Consider the following 18928-nt stretch of genomic DNA (forward strand, 5'->3'; position numbering starts at 1 on the left):
GGTTTAAGGAGCACCTAGTTGAAGCTCTTGTGCTCAGATTACCACTTGATGGAAACTTGCTTGTGGGGCTTCTATGGAGGCTGGATCTTTGAGCTTCAATGAGGTCCTTTAATGGTGATTTTCCACCATGGAGATGCAGCGGAAGACAAAGGAGAAGAGGTGAGAGGAGGCGCCATCCACTAGGGAATAAGCCATGGAAGAAGGAGCTTCACCACCAAGATGAGCCTTGGATAAGAAGCTTGGAGAGGATGCTTCAATGGAGGAAAAGAAAGAGGGAGAGAAAGAGAGAGGGGGAGCACGAAATTGAAAGAATAAAAGAGGTAGAGAAGTGGAACTTTGAAGTATGTCTCACAAGACTCTCATTCATCAAAGTTACAACAAGTGTTACACATGCTTCTATTTATAGACTAGGTAGCTTCCTTGAGAAGCTTTCTTGAGAAAACTTCCTTGAGAAGCTTCCTTAAGAAGATTCCTAAAGAAGCTTGAACTTAGCTACACATGCCTCTCTAATAGCTAAGCTCACCTCCTTGAGATGAGAAGCTAGAGCTTAGCTACACACCCCCTATAATAGCTAAGCTCACCCCCATGACAAAAAATATGAAAATACAAAAAAAAAAGTCCTTACTACAAAGACTACTCAAAATGCCCCGAAATACAAGGCTAAAACCCTATACTACTAGAATGGCCAAAATACAAGGCCCAGACGAAGGAAATACCTATTCTAATATTTACAAAGATAAGCGGGCTCATACTTAGCCCATGGGCTCGAAATCTACCCTAAGGCTCATGAGAACCCTAGGGCCTTCCCTTGGATCTCTAGCCAATCTACTTGGAGTCTTCTACCCAATGCCCTTGCGGGGTAGGATTGCATCATAACCTATGCCCCTTAGGTCCTCTGACTCTTATCTCATACACTAATTCTTCAAGTAGCCAACAATTTGGTACATATCCTTCCATCTATATATATTCATGGCAGTAAGAACTTAGGACCTGTAGGATCTACATTCATTTTATTATATATGGTAGTATAGGATCTGCATTCGTTTTATTGTTACTTTTGTATATTTGTGAATTATTTATTATTGTATACCTTCCTTTCTCAACATCATTACTGAAACACTATGTTCACCTGTAGGAGATTGTAATTGTAATTGTTGATGATCATGACAGCTTTACTGACAAAGTTTCGACTTCAGTGGGTGATACATCAAACATGCTGACAAAGATATCATTGAAGCTATGAAGTTATGCTCCATATATCTAAAATTATGAGCAACTATTATTAATTTTGAATAATTTATGGGGTTGTTAATTTGAATGATTAACTAATGGTTATTATATCTGTAGTTGAAGAAACCTACTCAACCTATTCGTGGAGTCCCTACTGCTATCAATTGCATAGCAACACTACTTAAGGAACCTGTGGTTAGGTCTTCCTTTGTGTCGTTCATTTCACTAGCATCCACTCAGTAGTCCATTGAGGAAAGTTTGTTGGACCCTACCTCTGACAGTTCAATAGCTGAGTAATTGGATTTTCCTTGAGTCGGGTTATATATATATATATATGCCAATAGGATAGGTGTTTTAGGAAGCATGATATATCTTGTTATGCCTGTAATACTTGCTGGAGCTAGAAATCCAATAGGCTGTATTCAATTTAGAGATGGTTAAGTTATATATGCTTGGTGCATCTGACCAAATGATAGATTTTTGAAAAAACAATAATGACAGAGTAGTATGTGGGGATTCCAGATTTGTTGGCTTGTAAATTAATTTATGAATAAAATAATAAATATTACTTTGTGAAAATTTTGTAGATTTCATGGCGCTTTTGTAGGGAAGAAAAAATAATTGATAAATTTCTCTGACAACTTCTTTATGATTGTTAATGTACTTCTTGTAATGTATACCTTGAGTCAGCTCCATACACTGAGAGCTCCCTAGGATATTAGGTTCACTTTTGACTCTTAAAAAAACATATTGAAATAATTTCCACAAAATGTCTATCCATGCTAACCAAATATGGCACAATAGTTTCTGCAGTTTGTGTTTTGTACAGAACACCATTAGTGGCCACCAAATGTTGCCAATGATGTATCTAGATAAAGGTTCACATATTCTCCTTCTCATGTCTAGAATATGGATAGCAATTGCTGGTCTTGTGCTATTACATTCCATGTTGCATGGAGGTGTCATTTGTTTCCAAATGAATGTAGCCAATGATTCATATCTAGTAAGAGGGTCTAACCTTTCATCATAATTACCATCATATAAAAAGACACAAAATTAAAGAAAATATCATGTTATTTGGAACTATAATTTTAAAAGTTTTGTTGTTTTAAAACTATACAATTTAAAACACCGTCTTGTTTTGTACCTTAGTGTGAATGAAAATGTGTTCTTTAGTATTAGACAGTATCAATTACTCCTCAAATCAAGTGCCAAAAGAAGGCTATGCAACTTACTCTCCCAAACAAAAATCCATAATAAAGAAAATGAAAGGCTACCTGTCTTTCACAAAGCCTTAATTCCCCACTACTGCTTCTTGTTCCACTGTCACCACCAGTAGTACCACTACAATAGTTCTTGTTGATGGAGGAAACCATGAACCATTCAAATAAAAAAGATACCCATGATGTAATTAACCACCAACCATTCTCTCTCTATCTAAATCATCCATAACTCAGGAACACAATCTATTCTCCAATGTCCTCAAGAAGGTGATTCCGATGAGACTCTAGGTGAGTAACTGGGAAAAGAGGCAAGAGCTATGGTTCTGAGTCTCTTGGATTAAAGATGGGAGAGGGATGCAAGTAGAAGCCCTTTCAGCTATGGGTTTATCCTCCTCTGATGAGTTCCCCAATGAAGGAGAGGACTTGTCAAATGGGTCATCATTAAATTGTGTGACAGGGCTAAGAGCAAGGGAAGGGAAGTCAAGAAGGCCTGGGGAGAGGATCTCAGGAATGTTACTTGATGAGAAGCTTGGAGAGTTGTTGTTGTTGTGATTGTGAGCAAAATTGGGCATCAAGGTGTTGAGCATAAGGCTGTTCTTGAGGGTGTTGTTCCTCCTGTCGTAGAGCTTGAAGCCTTGTTGCTGCTTTGGTGGGGTATACAAAGCCTATACACTTTGAAGATGTTTAGAGAAAACTTAATACATACTATAGAATCACGTACGTATATGGTTTAGATTTGTGATGAGATGCAATGTTATTAATTTTTTTATATAAATTAAGAAATAGTTCATTTTAAGAAAATATTAACTAAGACCATGTAATTCTAGATTATGACCACAAACTATATAATATTTTTTGTGTTTGAGGCTCATTATTTCATCAGCCTTAATTGATCTTAATTGTATTGGGGGAATTCTGATTCCCTTAACCATCTGTGAAATCCAAAGTATTTGTGTTACCCCATTTAGGAGAAACTTTGTGTTGTGAGAGAAACTTATTTTAGAAACAAAGTTGGAGAGTTAAGACATATACATGGAGACGCCACGTTCTGCTAACCATCTAGTTGTATAGTTAATTAATATATACAAACATATAGTTGGTGCACGTCTATACATAAAATACAGCAAATTAAGCTCATTATTGATAATTGGCTAGAGACCAACGAGGCCACAAATTAATCTACCAGTATCACAAACTTGTATGAAGTGTTGGTGAAGAAAAATTATGTGTGAGAGAACATGAAAAAAACATTACTAGAAAAGAGGCCTTCTACGACACCATTTTTATGTCGGTTGTATGAAAAACGATGTAGTAACTAAAGTAGTGGCATTTTCGTAAATACCTATAATTTTTTAAAGACGGGTCTCTGAAAATTGGCTTAAAAAATGTTTTACGACAATGGTTTTAAAAGACCGTCTTTGAAAATATGTATTTTTCTCTCTCTATGATGACGTGGAACGTTATAAGTGGATTAGCTTAAAAATCCTATATATTACTTTTTCTATATCCTGACTCTTCCATTTTTGTTGCCATCATAGAGAGCCGGGGAGAGAGAAGAAACAATGGTGCCCCACTCACCTTTCCTTCCTCCTTGCTCTCCGATAACGGTGACCCCTTCCACTCGCCGCAAATTGACCTCCGCGACAACTCCCGCATCATCGTCATCGTCGAGACAACATCAACTCAGTTCACCTAGGCCGCGCCCCCGCGCCGGAATTCGAGCACCGACTTGTATGGAGTTAGACCATTTCCAATCTGGAAACATCGTGCCTTTGGCCACATGGAGTTAACTTATTCAACTTTCATGTCACTGTTCATTAATTTTAAAAATACCTAGAAAAAATATTTTGACACTTCTTTTCTCCCAAAATCAAATATTGCAGGAAGTCATGGTGGCAATCAGAGTTATGTTTGAAAAACTAAAGGAAGAAGTTGATTCTGACTTGGGTGGTTTTGCTGGAGATTTGGTGGGCATTCTTGAAAAGAATTTGGTGTCTGATCGTGAATGGAAAGAGAGGTTGGAGGATCTGTTGGTTGTTACTCTAAAATGTGTATGTGTGTGCTAGGTGCTCTGCTCCAGCCAGAACTCCCTGCTCCAGGTTCAAAAATTGTTAGATATTGGAAATTCTTTTAACTTACTTTAGCTTCAAATCTATTTTTCTTTCTCCCATTTTCTGTACATAAATTAATTGTGTGGAAGCATGCTTTGAATACTCATCACAATATCTGCCTGGGGAATAAGGATACATGACTGCTAATTAGATTGAAGTTTTACACCATTACCATGCCACCAAATGAAGAATACACTTCCTTAGGAGTTGTGCTCAATTAGTTCTCAAATAGGTAATGTCTACTCAGTTTTCTCTAATTGCTATGAAATAATAAACCCATGGCTATAAAAATTAGTTCTTGGCCAGTAAAACGTGGTAGTTTATTGGTTGGCTTGTTGCATTGGCAATTTGCTAATTTTGTGCTTTTGTTAGAACAACTCTTATGTTGATTTCTCCATGACATTTTGTTTAAGAGTTTTCAAGACTTTAACTAATGGAAATGAAGTGGAATGACTAAATCTTTTTTTCTGAATTGGAAGAGAGATGAGGGGAGACAGTGTATATTATAACCTATATTAAACAACTCTTGTATATGCTCTTTTATGAATTTTCTTCTATAACATGATTGTTGGGGAAAATATTATGTTTGATCTTAAGATTATTTCTCAAAATTTGAGCTGTAAGTGGTTTGCAACTTTGGAAATTGTCAAATAATCCATTGGAGGCTAAATCACAAGCAAGAATGCCTGCAACCATAAGTATCTTTATTTATTGACAACTATAATTGGTACGTGCCAGGCATTACTCCTCAGCATGTGCATTCCCTTTCATTTGTTTGTTTATTCTGTTATAGCTGAGAATAAATGTAGAAAAGGGAAGGCACTTTCTACTAACTTGTCCTTACTATTTTATTTTAAATTATTGTAACTAGGTTAGAATTGTTAATTTTTAGTTATTATACAGGAATCTTTTGTTGGAGCTGATTTCTACATAGGTTATAGTTGGCATTTTGTTGATTAATGTTGTTTTTTGTATCGTATGCTCTGTTAATTAGGGATTTGAGATTGCCATTTTAAAGTAACTTGGACAATTAGACTTTAGAATATAACCATACTTATAGAACTACAAAATGTTTGGATTACTGCGCTAAAAGTCTAGAGATCTAGGAACTCGAGTCTATAGTTATGGTAATGAACAAAAATTAGATTTAGTTAATAGATAATTTTTTATACTGTTTTTTTAATTAAAATTAAAACTTTACTTTGATAATATATGTAATTTATCCTTATTAAATAACTTTATTCTTATACTTACCCAACTGGCAATGATGTATTAGATTAGAGTATATTTGAAAAAATATATATTGATTAAGCTTTAAAATTCTAAAATTTTAATTGTTTAGGGATAATTTTCAAATTTAACCTATATATATATATATATATATATATATATATATATATATATATATATATATATATATATATGATTAAGCAATGATGTTGTACTCCTCAAATACACCCTATTCATTCGGATTGAGAGTGAATAATCCAAAGAAAATCAGCATCTATCATGATGTGCATAAATTTTTGCAACTTCATTTGCATTACTTTCTTGCAATAGGTAGCCACATTTTAGGTTTTGAGTTATTTCAATCCATGCTTGATTTGAGTATGACTATTGAGAGAAATAACGTTAGAACATCATATGGAACGCATCGAGAAATATGTTAGACAAGTGGCCTCAGATATCTTAAGAAGGGGGGGGGGGGGGGTTGAATTAAGATATTCCAAACTGTTTCCCCTAATTAAAAATCTATTTCACTTTTTACTCAAGTTATGAATTCCCTTAACGACAATCTTCTTAAATATTAATTCAAATGAAACAATTTGAATATGAATATAAAGCAATAATAAATAAAGGAGATTAAGGGAAGAGAAAATGCAAACTCAGTTTTATACTGGTTCGGCCACACCCTTGTGCCTACGTCCAGTCCCCAAGCAACCCTCTTGAGAGTTCCACTATCTTGTAAATTCCTTTTACAAGTTCTAAACACACAAGGACAATCCTTCCTTTGTGTTTAGAATTCCTTTACAACAAGAGACTCACAGTCTCTTAATCCCTTAGAGAATGAGAAGAAGAAGAAGAACAAATCTCTCTAGAAAGAGATGGATTTTACAGATTGAGCACTCAAATAATTCCTTAATGAATTGCAATTGAATTGGCCAAGGAATTCTTAAGAGGATAAAATGAATTTGCTCTTTGAGAGGATAAACACTTTGTTGTTCTGAAAATCTCTAAGCAATTTCGTGTTTAAGTCACATATATATAGACCATTGGTGGTCATGAATAAGGCCTTTGAAAAGTTGTGACTCTTGAAATTATTTTTCTGAAAATCCTGTCTGGTAATCGATTACAGTAATTGTGTAATCGATTACAGCTTTTAAAATTTGAATTAAAACGTTTACTAACTGCTGGTAATCGATTACCAAAATTGTGTAATCGATTACACAGTCTAAAATTTTGAATTCAAATTTTTGTAGCTGTTATAAAACGTATTTGGCCACTGGTATTCGATTACATCCTCTGGTAATCGATTACCAGAGAGTAAAACCTTTGAGAAACACTTTTTAATTTAAATCACTTGGCCAAACCTTTGCTAATTCAATTAGGAATTCCCTTCCTAATATTCTAGTGATCATCTTGATGTTGTGACTTGTAATCTTGAAGTATTGTCTTGAATTTTAATCTTGAAAAGCCCATTTGCATCAATTGCAACACATCATCATGATCATCATCAAAACATCAAAGCCAATTGCATCTACAATCTCCCCCTTTTTGATGATGACAATACAATACCTGAAATCAAGATTCAAGCAAGCAACAAACAATTGTATATAGATAAAATGTGCATGCGTTTACTCCCCCTATATTTCGGAATACATGATCACTTGATTTCTAAGTTTGTTAAGCAACCTTTTCTCCCCCTTTGGCAACATAAAAAAGCCAAAGAACTCGGAAATCAACACAGACATAACAATGGAGTAGCAAGATATAAATATCAGAGTATTAAACACAATAAGCCAAACTCACAAACAAGAAATAATCAAACCAGAATTCAAATAACATAAAATGTCAACAACCACAAAATATCCAAGACTGAAATTTAAAAACCAAAGGATAAATAAGCAAAGTACTTAGCATAATAATGTAAATTCTAAGAAACTAAAAGCCAAAATACACGGCTTATAAAAAGACATATAGTCAGAAACTAAAATCTAAGAAGATGGAGGTGGTGGAGGAAGATCAAAACTCTGACGAATGTATCCGACATCCTCTTCAAGTTGTGTAAGGCGAATGTCCATACCGGCAAAGCGTGAATCTAACGAGTCGAAGCGGTCACCAACATAAGAACGAAGACCCCGTAATTCGGAGAGGACTTCATTCATGAGTGCGGAATCTTCACGTTGAGGGGGAGGTGAAGGAGTACGTTCATCTTGAGGAGGGAGTGCATCCTTCTTCAGCCATTGTCCATTCCGATCTTTACGATACCCAAAGGAGGTCACTGCACCAGCACCAATTGCAAAAGAACGCTTGACTTGAACAAAGGGTTCATCATCAAGCGGAATTTGAAAATGACGCAAAAACAGAGTAATCAATTGTGGATAAGGAAGAGGTGCATTGGCCCGTAATGCCTTATGCATTCGGTACCGAACCAAATGGGCCCAGTCGATCTGACGACTGGTAAGAAAAGCCCACATAAGAATCAAATCCTCCTCAGAGGCTTGTGCTAAATTTGAAGACCGAGGAAGCAAAATTCTAACAATGATATAATGCATGATGCGATTATCAAAAGTCAATGACCCGGCCAGCAATCTACCGGTCATTTCAGCTTGATCATTGCAGACCATGCGACGAGCATCATGACTTGAATAATCGAATTTCCAGTCATCAACAATGGTGCCCTCAAAAGGTGCACCTTGACTGGGTAAATGAGTCAAAGAAAAGAAAAGTGACTGATCAATGACCATAGAAGTACCATGCACCTTAGACATAATAATACCATCCTGAATACTTAAATTGCAGTAGAAGACCTTAACAAGTTCAGGATAATATGGCAATTTTAATGACATGAAATCAACAAGACCAGAATTTTGAAACACTTGATAGCAATCAAACGTTTCATCATTAAAGAACTCTACGTCTAGGTACTTAGGATCTAAGATTATTCTAGAAGAAAACTGAGAAAGGTACCGTAGACGTTGATCATCGGATGAAAACAGTGTTGATGATCTTGGAGATGACAAAGAAGGAGGAATAGGTGTTGTGGGTGCTCCGGATGGGCCGTGCCGGCGATGGGCAGCAGTGGTAGCGGTGGAGGATGATCCCTTTCTCTTCTTTGATGGCTCTGCCATTTGATGAAGTTTTTCTGGATTTTGATCGGTGGAAGTGAAAGAGAAGTGAAAAAGAGGAAGATTGGGCTTTACGGGACGTGATTTGGTGAAGAATTGAGTGAGAATTGAAGGTTTGAAGTTCTAGGTATGGAGGAAAACGTGGAGGATGCTTTGGCTGCGCAGCAGCTCTGATTTCGTGAGTATTTATAGAAGATGACGCATTGTAATCGATTACAGGTATTGGTAATCGATTACAGGCCAAATAAGCCTTCTGGTAATCGATTATAGGCTGCCTGTTCATGTGTAATCGATTACACTGGATGGTAATCGATTACCAGAGCCTATCCTAGGCTAGTTTCTTAAGAGAATATCTATATTTATGCTCAAATACATCCTATATGACTAATTTTCACTACTAATACACTAAACTCAATCATTCAATTATTATATACACAAGAAATCATAAATTCTATCATAAAAACAAGAATTTAAACAAGATCAAACAAAACCATCTATAATCAAAAGGTAAGAGTAAATCAACCAATCAATCAACCATTCAATCAACCAATCAATCCCTATTCTTCTAAATCTCTTACATCTAAGAGACCTAGTTCTCTTCTAATAGAGAAGAACACTTCCTTGGGGAGAGGTTTAGTGAAAATATCAGCGAGTTGATTCTTAGTATCAACAAATTCTAATACACAATCTCCCTTTAGGACATGATCTCTAAGAAAGTGGTGTCTAATCTCTATATGTTTAGTTCTAGAGTGTTGAACTGGGTTTTTGGATAGATTTATGGCACTAGTATTATCACACTTAATAGGTATGCGATCAAGAATGATGCCATAGTCAGATAATTGTTGCTTCATCCATAAAATCTATGCACAACAACTAGCGGCAGAGATATACTCCGCTTCAGTAGTAGATAAAGCAACACTGTTTTGTTTCTTACTATGCCATGAGACAAGAGCCGATCCAATAAATTGACAAGTTCCACTTGTACTTTTTCTATCAGTTTTAGATCCGGCAAAATCAGAATCAGAATATCCTATTAAGTTACATGTTGAATTCTTAGGATACCATAATCCTAAATTGATTGTTCCTAATAGATATCTCATGATTCTCTTTACTGCACTTAAATGTGATTGTTTGGGGTTGGATTGAAACCTAGCACACATGCATACACTAAACATAATATCAGGTCTACTAGCAGATAAATAAAGAAGAGATCCGATCATACCTCGATATTGTTTTATGTCTATAGACTAACCAGATTCATCTTTTATCTAAGTAACAATTAGTGCTCATCGGTGTAGACATGTGTTTTGCACCATCCATCCCAAATCTTTTGATCAATTCCTTGCAGTATTTGGATTGATTGATGAATATACCTTCTTGAGTTTGCTTGATTTGTAATCCCAGAAAGTACTTTAGTTCTCCCATCATTGACATTTCAAATTCACTTTGCATATCAAGGGAAAACTCCTTGCACAATGAATCATTAGTGGATCCAAAGATTATATCATCAACATATATTTGAACCAACAAAATATCATTATGCTTTCTCTTTATGAACAATGTGGTATCCACTTTACCTCTGGAGAAATCTTTTTCTAGAAGAAAATTGCTTAATCGTTCATACCATGCCCTAGGGGCTTGTTTTAAACCATAAAGAGCCTTTTGTAATTTATAAACATGGTTTGGTTTATCAGGAATTTCAAAACCAGGGGGTTGTTCAACATATACCTCTTCTTGAATTAAGCCATTTAGAAAGGCACTCTTAACATCCATTTGATAAAGTTTAAAATTCATTATGGATGCATATGCCAATAGCATTCTAATGGCTTCTAATCTTGCAACAGGAGCATATGTTTCTTCATAGTCTATTCATTCTTCTTGATTATACCCTTTTGCTACTAACCTGGCTTTATTTGTAATAATTATACCATGTTCATCTAATTTATTTCTAAAAACCCATTTTGTTCCTATGATAGGATAATTTTCAGGTTTTTCTACTAATTTCCACACATTATTTCTTTCAAATTGGTTTAATTCTTCTTGCATGGCAATGATCCAATTATCATCTATTATGGCTTCTTTTATATTTTTAGGTTCAATCATGGATACAAAAGCCATATTATTGCATAAATCTTTAAGAGAGTGTCTAGTTGTTACCCCTTTTGAGATATCACCAATAATGTTGTCGAGGGGATGATCTCTTGAAGTTTTCCATTCTCTTGGGAGTGCATCATTGGATTTGGCTTCTTCTGGAGGATCTTCATTGTTTCCTTTGTCATTTCCTTTGGAATCTTGTTCATGAATGTTCATATGTTCTAAAGAATCTGCAATGTCATCTAGCATATTCTTTCTTGACAATATAGCATTAGATTCATCAAAGGTAACATGAATGGATTCCTCTATATTCATAGTTCTCTTATTATATATTCTATATGCTTTGCTTTGTAATGAATATCCAAGAAAAATGCCTTCATCAGATTTTGCATCGAATTTTCCTAGATTATCTTTACCATTATTAAGTACAAAGCACTTGCAACCAAAAACATGTAGATGAGAAATATTAGGTTTTCTACCATTAAATAACTCATATGGGGTTTTCTTTAAAATAGGTCTTATCAAGGCCCTATTCATGATGTAACATGCAGTATTGACAGCTTCAGCCCAAAAATACTTTGGAAGAGAAGTATCATTTAATAAAGTTCTTGCAATTTCTTCCAATGACCTATTTTTCCTCTCAACAACTCCATTTTGTTGAGGGGTTCTTGGTGCAGAAAAATTATGTTCAATACCATGTTCATCACAAAATAATTCAAAATCTTTATTTTCAAATTCACCCCTATGATCACTTCTAATGGATGCAATCTTGAGATTTTTCTTGTTTTGTATGACTTTAGCAAGTTTCCTAAATGCTTGGAATGAATCACTTTTATGTGTAATAAATAGTGTCCAAGTATATCTACTGTTGTGGGTATATAAGGCCCTATTTCTATGGCTTCCCAGATATTTAGATCTATTGCCTCGATAAAAATTTGCATTCGGGTTTTCCAGTAGTGGTAACCCTCTCCATTAAAGATTGGAGGTCTATTGATAGAATTCCCTTCCAGAAATAAGGAATTTGCTGAGGCCATCTTTTTCTTGAAGCTTCTAAACTTTATACAAGAATGAAGCTCTGATACCACTTGTTAGACAAGTGGCCTCAGATATCTTAAGAAGGGGGGGGGGTTGAATTAATATATTCCAAACTGTTTCCCCTAATTAAAAATCTATTTCACTTTTTACTCAAGTTATGAATTCCCTTAACGACAATCTTCTTAAATATTAATTCAAATGAAACAATTTGAATATGAATATAAAGCAATAATAAATAAAGGAGATTAAGGGAAGAGAAAATGCAAACTCAGTTTTATACTGGTTCGGCCACACCCTTGTGCCTACGTCCAGTCCCCAAGCAACCCTCTTGAGAGTTCCACTATCTTGTAAATTCCTTTTACAAGTTCTAAACACACAAGGACAATCCTTCCTTTGTGTTTAGAATTCCTTTACAACAAGAGACTCACAGTCTCTTAATCCCTTAGAGAATGAGAAGAAGAAGAAGAACAAATCTCTCTAGAAAGAGATGGATTTTACAGATTGAGCACTCAAATAATTCCTTAATGAATTGCAATTGAATTGGCCAAGGAATTCTTAAGAGGATAAAATGAATTTGCTCTTTGAGAGGATAAACACTTTGTTGTTCTGAAAATCTCTAAGCAATTTCGTGTTTAAGTCACATATATATAGACCATTGGTGGTCATGAATAAGGCCTTTGAAAAGTTGTGACTCTTGAAATTATTTTTCTGAAAATCCTGTCTGGTAATCGATTACAGTAATTGTGTAATCGATTACAGCTTTTAAAATTTGAATTAAAACGTTTACTAACTGCTGGTAATCGATTACCAAAATTGTGTAATCGATTACACAGTCTAAAATTTTGAATTCAAATTTTTGTAGCTGTTATAAAACGTATTTGGCCACTGGTATTCGATTACATCCTCTGGTAATCGATTACCAGAGAGTAAAACCTTTGAGAAACACTTTTTAATTTAAATCACTTGGCCAAACCTTTGCTAATTCAATTAGGAATTCCCTTCCTAATATTCTAGTGATCATCTTGATGTTGTGACTTGTAATCTTGAAGTATTGTCTTGAATTTTAATCTTGAAAAGCCCATTTGCATCAATTGCAACACATCATCATGATCATCATCAAAACATCAAAGCCAATTGCATCTACAAAATAACGTTTATTTATTTATTTATTTTTAACCGAAGTTGCAGATTCTTCGGTTCAAGGCATGGAACGAGTGGTGGCTACGGTGAGCAACTACCATGGCTCCGAGCGATTCAATCTCATCAAGCTGATTTCACAGACTGGCGGCAATTACATTGGCGCTATGTCGAAATCTATAACTCATCTGGTGAGCTGTTTTTCGGGTGTATGTGAGTGTGTGTGTGAGAGAGAGAGCTCTTAATTTGAGAGAGAGATATGTGTGAGAGGGAAAAATAGAGGGAGAGAGAGTGAGAGCGATTGCTTAATTAAGAAAGATAGATAGATAGATGGAGAGAGCTTAATTCCATGAGGGGAAAACCTTTTGATAAAAATAGAGTTATACAAGAAACTCTCTTTCATATATGGTTTGGAAAAGTTAAATGAAAACAATAATACAGCCTGGTTATTCACTTTGCACCTTCACGGGACATTCAACACCTGTATATTATGTCATACAGGCGAATATTGTTAATTTATTTATTAGCAAATGGATGGCACTACAGAGGAACTACAGATGACATCACAATTTAAGGAAATAAATTCCTTGTCGTCCAATTTTTAAATTAGGAAATTGGATACTATTTCTTCTAATTTTGTGGTTGAAGATGTTTTTTCCTTTTACGTATAACTCTAAGAGAGAAGGTTTTCTTTTCATGCATATTAGAGGAATTCTTTGTTTTCTTTTCTTGTCTTATTAATTCTATTGCCCCTTTCTCTTTTTATTCTTTTCTATTTCCCCTCTCTAACATATTACAATAACCTCTGGAATTTAAAATGCTAATTTTGTTTTTTTTCTCACTCTTTTTATCCCATCTTCTAAGTTATAGCCTTTGTGTGAATAAGTTTCAAGCTAAAATTAAGCTTGTTGTAATTTTTCTAAGCAAAAAGCAATACTATTAAAGCATTATAGTCAAGCTCCAATTAAGCTTATTATTGATTCCATACTTGTACTCAATTTGATTCAGTCACATCAATAGTAGTGCTTAATTATTACATCTTTATATGGATAAAAGTTGAATTTAAATTTGAACTTCATATATCATATATGCATGTAGTGGCCAAAAGTGTCAAAGGTAATTAAGTTTGCTTGGATTTTATGTGTCTTATGGTTTGACGGGTAATAACATTAAGATACTTACATTAATTTGAATTAATCATAAATAATTCCAAAGAAGCATTTTTTAAGGGAGGGTGCTAAATATGTTGTTTTATGTTTGAATGCAGAAATATAGATCTCCAATGTTAAATTCATTTTCTCTAGTGTTATTTTCAAAGTTCCTGCTATAGTGAATGGTTCAACTCCCAATAAGTTGAATAACCTCATTTCTTACAGGGATCTGCAAAGATTTCTTGCAAAAAGTACAGTCGGGAATGAATAAATCAATTCCACAATTTGTGATGAAGTCTGCCAGCTTAAATCATCTCTTCTAGAGGGAATTTTAGTGGTAAGTTTCCTTGTCCATTTTTACAAGTGCAGTAGCTCAATGACCTGGGAGGTGTCTTGTTTTTTTAACTACATTTTTTTTCTTTTCCTTGATGAGTAAATTCTATGGTGCCACAACTATATATACTCTTGTTGGAGGTCTTAGTCATTCTTTTTCATTTGCTCCCCTAAAAGCTATGAAATTGGTTCAATTTGGTTTTTGTTAATAAAAATAGCCAGTGTTATGTGGCAACATTCCTTGTAGAACTGTCCTTCAATCTATAAGATGTGAAAACATGGTAAATAATACTATAGTATTCTTAACCAATGCACATTTTGAGAACTCTTAAAATACCAAGGAATCATTTGAGAATCTAAGAATGTTCTCTGGGTCTCGGCCCTATGAATTTAGATTAAGTACTACAATTAAAATGTCCTATAAAAGATAACTCCTAGTTTGTAGGTATAAGAGATGAGGAGATTATCTATAATAACTAATACCTTCCATTTATACTTCATCTTTACCATTGCAATTTACTCCTTTATTTCCTGACTTGCTTATACTTCTTCAATTTGTCCTGGGATATTCCAATCCCTTATCTTTGCCTGCGTTAGGAATATCCTTTCTAATGCTATGGGTATCTAGATTTTAGTAGCATAGAGAACAAATTTAAAATTTGGAACTTCAATGGAATGTTGATATTAATTCTTAAATGGGGAGCTTGAGTCTCTAATAGGCCCTAAATTCAGTTAAGTGTGGTAGGAAGTTATTAAAATTTGCTTTTGATCTTAACTAGAGAATGAAATGTTTGTCGTTATTCCTCTCTACCTGGTTTGTTGTTTTCATAAATGTATGACCTATTATTTATCATGTTCGTTAGTTTTATTATTTTTCTTTTCTTTCCATGATCACGGATTTTATCAATGTGTGCTTTTGTCTATGTGAATGTGTGGTTTGTGTCTTGTATACGTCTTTCAATTCTGGAAAATTTAATTATATTTGCATTGTTATTGCCATTCACGAAGAAAAATATTTTTTTTAATAAAAAAATCAATAATTTTACATCGGTTATTAAAGAAACCGATGTAGTATTGGTTAACATTCTGCATCAGTTATTACGCAAAACTGATGTAGAACGCAGGACATTCTACATCGATTATCCTGACAACCAATGTAGAACACGAGACATTCTACATCGGTTGTCTTGACCACCGATGTAGAATGGTCACAATTCAAAGACGAGTGTGGCTCTAGACCCGTCTTTGAACCGCGTCATTCTAAGACGATCGTTCGACCGATGTAGAAAGACGCGATTGTTTCAACGATGCTAGCTACAATGACGCGTGAAAACCGATGTAGAAACGGCATTTTAACCGATGTAAAATGCCAATTTTGTAGTAGTGAAATATTATTTGGACTTGAATGTGTCTGTAGAATAATTTTCTTTAGAATATTAGGCTCTTCTGAAAAAGATTTTCTATGATTTATGGGGATCAAGATATATATATCATTATAAGGTACACAGTGAGGGTGGGGATCAAAAATGAAAGAAATTTATCTAACTTAATTCTGATCGTAGGTGTGGAAAATTAAATAACACTGTTGATCCATGTATGTGCGGCAGTCTGAAAAAAAATAGTTTGAATTAAATTGAATTGTAAACGAACTTAAATTAAATTGATTTGTTTGTCGAACTAGTTTAAGATAAAATGAGTGTACTGTTTTATAAAACCAATTCAATTAATCTAATTATTTCTAGAAAATCAGTTTGGCTTTTGTTTGAATGTTCAGCTCTTTGAATAGTCAATTTAAAATTGGTAAAAAAGATCGTTCAAAACTAGTTTTTTAAAACTAGTTTGATTTTGAACCAATTTCTAAATCAATTTGACTATTTTAATATAAAATCAAACAAGTTAAAACAATTTAAAACCAGTTCGGTTCAGTTTTTTTATCGAAGTAATTTTTGCAATTCCCTAGCTAGAGGTTTTCCATGCATTTGTTTTTGTTTAGCCATGCTCTTTGTAAAAAAAATAATTGTGCAAGCTCTAGAATTTTTGTTTGCCTAATTAACTAGCGTTGACTATTCAATTGCCATCCTTCAAATTAACAGTATTGAATATGTTTATTTACACGTTAATTAATTTTTATAATAATTTCTACAATTTAAGTATAGAGAGATGGAAAATTAAGAGAAAGAAATTAAGAAAAATATGATATTATAAAGAATATTGCAAAAATTATGAGAACAAATAAAATTGTTATTCTTACACATAATTTACGGGACAAGAGTTTATTTGGATGATAACACAAGGAATAATAAACTTTTCTCCCCCATCAAACCAAATCCTTGTGTTGAAATCGTTTTGAAAATTATTATATATATGAAACATATCCTCTTGCAACTTTCTTTCCAGCTATATAGGGATTGGATTAGAGGTAGGTGCCTTCTATACTGGCTATTGTAGATTGTAGTTGTTATCTGCATTTCCCTTGTGGCTAAGAATTTGTTTAAACTAATTAAGCTCTAGTATTCCACCAGCGCGCGAAATGAGAGAAGATAGAGTAACAACACATGTACCAAGGGTGATAAAACCCTATTCTAGGATTTGAAATTCAGCATCAATACTTAAAAAAGAAATAAAAAAAGGTGAAAAAAATATTAGAACGGAAGAAATAGAAATCGAAACCATGTGACAATCGAAATTCAATTAATAAGTTTAAGAGGATTCGATAAAAAAAATACTAATATCAAATTTTATCCAAAGCTCCTTATAATTGAGTTAAAAAGTTGTATACCTTTACTAACTAATTAGACCCATGGCCCAACAAGCTAACCTAAAGCCTAACAAGCTAAGTAACTAATCCAACTAACTAAAACTAAAAGCTAAAAGCTTTAGAATTTTCTGGATGATGGTGGTGGATCTTGTGATGCTTGTTTTGTGGTGTCTGATGAGCCAGTAGGCATTTGGACTACTTGCTTCAAAGTAGAGGTGTCAGCTTGGAAAAAAGTGGTAGGGTAAAAGGATTGCAGTCACATCTAGGAATGATTTTGGTAGTGAAGGGTGGTGTTGGGATTTGGATGCCATTGTTGTTGTTGTTGTTGTGATTGTGATTGTGGTTCTCTCTCTCTTGAAGCCTTGAGGTGATTTCCATGTCTCTCTGTCTCTCCTTGCACCAAAACCAACAAATTAATATCTGTCAAAAGGGGTTAGGGGTGATTTGGGTGGGGATTGGAGAAGAAATATAGAAGAGTGAAAAACAAGGCTTGGAGGGGGAGGGGGGGGGGGGGTGGAAAGGAGGGTTGAATGAAAGAAAAGAGGGTTGCTTTTGCTTATTGTGCTTGTGTTTGTTTTTTGTTGTTTGAACTTTCAACTACTAATAAATAATTGTGAAGTACTGTTGTAGTGTCATTAGTAGATGCCAAAATCCACTAATAATTGTGAGTACAAAGCTACAAGTGAAATATCTTGATAAATACTCATTAGTAGCTTTGAGATCCTTCATCAACTATAGATATGGGTAAAATAGAGCTTATAAAGGCATGGGCAATCCCCCAAGATTTTAAAAAAGGACCGAAGGAGGGAGTAATAAAAAAGTTAAGTGAGTGATTACCTCTAAAAAATGGGTTTATCCGAAGTGAGTAGATATGTAAATCCACCAGTAGCTCCAAGGGCAAAAAAAGAAAAAAACATACCAGCTAAAAGTGAGAGAAAGACCAATGTATTATGTTTAGCTTGTAATGTGGAAAATAATTTCCTTGAAGTTGGGCCGAGAAAGACCAATGTAGTTTGATCCTTATGTCCAATGTTTTCACACTCCATCTCTATGCCATGATCAAAAGTTAAACGAATAAGAAATTCATGATAGAAAATTTGAAAGGAAATAAAAAGCTGCAAAATAAAATAATCAAACATATATATAACTTGTTAAAACGAATTTTATAATTAAGTAATAATTTTCAAAATTTACAAACCTAAAAGAATTACATCTCATGACGCAATTGTAAGTTGTGGCTGCATTCCGAAGACTGCTGATCCAACACAAAAGTTTTTGGAGTACCTGAAGCACATATTACTTCATTCACCAATTTATGGAAGATATGTGAATTCTTTTCACTACTAAGAAAATGTGACATTTATCAGAAAATAAAATTGGACATGATATTTCTTGTTCATTAAAGAAAGTATAACTAACATATACAAAAGTAAAACAAGGATAGGATATTTACCATGTAGAAGTTTGAATAAACTTTCATTCTAAGGTGGGAGTACATGCATTAAGG

At 34.2% G+C, this 18928-nt stretch overlaps 1 pseudogene; it reads right to left on the bottom strand.

Moving 5' to 3' along the window:
• Positions 1-2737: 2737 nt before the first annotated feature.
• Positions 2738-17799, bottom strand: LOC100787721 (VQ motif-containing protein 33-like; annotated as a pseudogene).
• Positions 17800-18928: the final 1129 nt, after the last annotated feature.

This window comes from Glycine max, chromosome 10, assembly GCF_000004515.6.
Source record: "Glycine max cultivar Williams 82 chromosome 10, Glycine_max_v4.0, whole genome shotgun sequence".
Taxonomy (NCBI): Eukaryota; Viridiplantae; Streptophyta; class Magnoliopsida; order Fabales; family Fabaceae; genus Glycine; species Glycine max.